Source organism: Otolemur garnettii, unplaced genomic scaffold (assembly GCF_000181295.1).
Source record: "Otolemur garnettii isolate 467f Iridium unplaced genomic scaffold, OtoGar3 scaffold00007, whole genome shotgun sequence".
Lineage (NCBI taxonomy): Eukaryota > Metazoa > Chordata > Mammalia > Primates > Galagidae > Otolemur > Otolemur garnettii.
In genome coordinates this window covers 2,593,137-2,596,728 of record NW_003852402.1, presented here as the reverse complement: position 1 = coordinate 2,596,728, position 3,592 = coordinate 2,593,137, and positions in this window count along the sequence as shown.

Genomic DNA, 3,592 nt, shown 5'->3' with positions numbered 1-3,592 from the left:
GTGGGGACTTGGGCTTGACGACTTTCCACGTTCCCAAGCCTGGTGACCTGCGTTCTGCCCCTCCATGCCCCTGCTCTCCCCAGGATCTCCAGTGCCCCTCGCCTACACACCGGTCCCCAAGCCCAGTGCCTTCTCCCTGTGTCCCCACTGCTCAGCCTTCTGAACCTCGCACGTCTTGGCATACACACTCTGTTTCCATGCCTCCTCCTCCCCTGGCTTCTGAGACTCTGAATGGGCCATGTTCTGCCACTACCCTGACCACAGAGCTCTGCTGCCCCTCCCTACCTCCTGAAGCTGTAGGATGGCTCAAAGCTGGGCCTCACACCCTTCTCGATTCCACCACATTCTTCTGGGGGCCTTGCTCATCTTTGAGATTCCCTTTGTCTGGAGCTTTCTGCATGGCTGCAGAGAAGATGTCATGTCTCCCCCCTTGTGGGCTCTGAACCCAACTGGGAGATTAAAGCCGCCTGGAGGGAGGAGGGAAACCTGGAGAGCCCAACCTACCGGCTGGAGGCTGGGGGCTGCGGAGACCATGATGGAGGCACCTGCTGGCATTTACTTCATTAATTCTCTGGGCAAGCCCCAGAGATGAGCCCAGTCTTTGCAGAGCTAAGGAAATGGGGGTCCCAGGGGATCATGAAGTTTGATGGTCTTCCAGTCTCCTAGCCAGAAGGAAGCAAAGCCAGGACTTCAACCTGGTGGGTCTCCCTTGGGGGTCTGTGCTTTTATCCTTCAGATCTGCTGAGAAGGCTCCCCACACTCTGGGGTGGGGGGAGAGGTTGGGAGAGACCCAGGAGGAGGGAAGCATTTCATGGGGGGGTTGAGGCAGGCAGGACAGGGCATGCCTGAGGGTGGGTCCTGTTCAGCTCGAGGCAGTTGGAGCAGCCCAGAGCACAGGGGTCTAGCGGTCTTAGAAGGTCCATGGCAAACATCAAGGGGACCCAGGGACACTGGGACAGAGATCTGTGAGGCACACCTCTGGGGCTGGAATCCCATCTTGCTGTTTAACTGACACTGACTTGTGGTGAGTCTCATCTCTCTGCCCCTCACCTAGGAAACGGGGCTGCCCTCCCTGCCTTGTAGGGACTGCCACAGACAGTAAATGGCACTGGTGTGTGTGAAGGAGTCAGCTCTCAGGGGCAGGCGCTGTCCCCCCGGCCCCTGCCTTGGAATGCTTTTCTCTTGGAACATGGTCTTCCTTTAAGATCTGAGCACCCTGCAGATGAACGACAGTCGACATGGGGTTTCTCTTGCTTTAGCAGAGAGAAAAATAGCCTTCAATTACTCCGTGTACATTTCCATTTAAAATGCGTGGTTGCTATAGCAAAGATCATCGACCCAGAACTTGGGCACACAAGCTGGATGGCAGCCTCTCCCAGGATACGATGACAGCTCTGCTGTCGACAGACCCTCTGGGGGCTGTTCTGGGCCAGGGCCAGAGCTGACCCAGCAGGCTCCATGGGACAGGCACATTCGAGGCTGAGTCAGGGAAGGAGCCCAAGGCCCTGGGGTTCAGATCCACCCATCCCTCCCATCCCTCCCCGGGAAACGGGCCCTTGGCCCTTGGTCTTTCCCAAGGTTTCTGGTGCCTCTGACATTCCCACTGGCCCAGGGTGTTGTGGGGGGTGTTGGCTGAAAAGAGAGTGGATTCAATACTCTTTCCTAAAAGGAAGAAATTCAGAAGATAAGGGTTCATTCTTGTCTTTGACCTACCGAGACTTGGAGACTAAAGAAAGCTTTAACAACAGAAAAGTAAACTCTAACTGACCTGGAAAATGGGACTTAAATACTTGTAAAATCACTGGTTAAGAATGAAATACTCAAATGACCACACTCATACAAAAATTATTTTCTGAGAAAAGAAAGAGCATAAGAAAGAAGCACAAAATCCAAAAAGCATACAACAAAGGTACAGAGAATCAGCCATAGCCATTTATAGAAAATCAGCCTTGAATAAATAAGTAGGCTTCATTTTTATTTTTTACTAAAGAAAAATCCCCACTCTCAAATCAGGTTTTAAAATATTCACTTATCCATTTCACTGATGTATCCACCCATTAATCCATCTATCCAAGACTCTGTCCACCCTGCCATCCATCCACCCATGACTTTATCCATCTATCCACGTGTTCCCCACGCTCTCATCTACCTACCCACAAGTCTGTCCATCTAGTTATCTGTCCATCCACCCACGAATGAATCTATCCTTGAATCTATTCATCTATTGACCACCATCTATCCATTCACCTACCCACCTACCAGTCTACTCGTCTGCCCATCCATGCACAATCACCCATCTATCCGTTCACTCATCTGTTCACCTGCTGACCCATCCTGCAGGCTCGCGTTCACCCCTGCCTCCGTCCAATCCTGAATTCATTAAACACTTCCCGAGCATCCCTTCGTGCGAGGCCCTGGGATGCAGATAGGGTTCTGCTGTGGTTCTTACCCTTGAGTCTTTTGGAGAGTGTGTGGTGGATACTAATCTGTAAGCAGAGATAGCTCTGTGTGGTAGAGGGCGTGTCTGCTGGGGAATCAAGAGGTTGTCCCAGAAGAGGTGACTTGTGTACTTTGGGCTTTAGGCAGTGGCTGAGTGCGGCATAAGAGTAAAAGGTGGGGAGGAGGGGTTCCTGCCTTTTTGATTAGCAGGAACAGAATACACGCACCCTGTTGGCGTGGAATGCGGTGGGACCTGGGTCAGCAGGGAGTCATGGAATGTGGTGGGACCCAGGTCAGCAGGGGGTCATGGAATGTGGCAGGACCCAGGTCAGCAGGGAGCAGCAGAAGATAAACTTGAAGAGATGGGGGTCGAGACTTATCCTGGGGGCTCACTGGGTTTCAGGCTGAGCAGGAGGCTTTATTTCTGGGCAGTGGGGAGCTCTCATGTCTTTACACATGTGGTGACATGATCACATCTGCCCTTTAGAAATCCTACTGAGATGGTGGTCATGTGGAGGATGGACTTGAGGAAGCAAATCTGGAGCCTGGGACCGGGACAGGAGGTGGCTGAAATGACCCAGATGAGAGAGAGTGAGCTGGGGTCCCGCATGGCAGTCAAGGTCCTAGCAGGTAGTGGGGACATGCCTGGCAATGTGTGGACATGTGGGTCAGGTGGTTGCTATGGAAACATCAGATGTACAGGCTGGCATGGAGTAGACCAAAATTGCCTTGGGTTTTACAGGCAGGAAGGTGGAGCTGGGTAGCCCTAGATGAATACTGCTAGTGAGACATGTATCACCATTTTCTTCTAAGTGACACTTTGCCCAGAGAAGGCCATTGGGTCAGGGATGAGCAGAGATGGAGCGGCCCTCTTCATTCTGAGGGCGGGCTGGGAAGGCTGTGAGTTCATTAAGGCTGCTTAGGTCAATTACACCAATGGGGCAAATGACCTCACAGCCTGCAATGCAGCGATAACTTGGCAGCAGAAATGTGTGACAGGGATTGAGAGCAGAAGCATCTCTCAATTCCAGCACCAGAGGATCTTTTTAAGGATACCTATTGGAACCTGTTCATTTGGTGGGTGAAAAAAAACAGTAAAAAAAAAAAAAAATAAGGACAATGGTGATGATAATGATGGTGGTGATGGGGATGA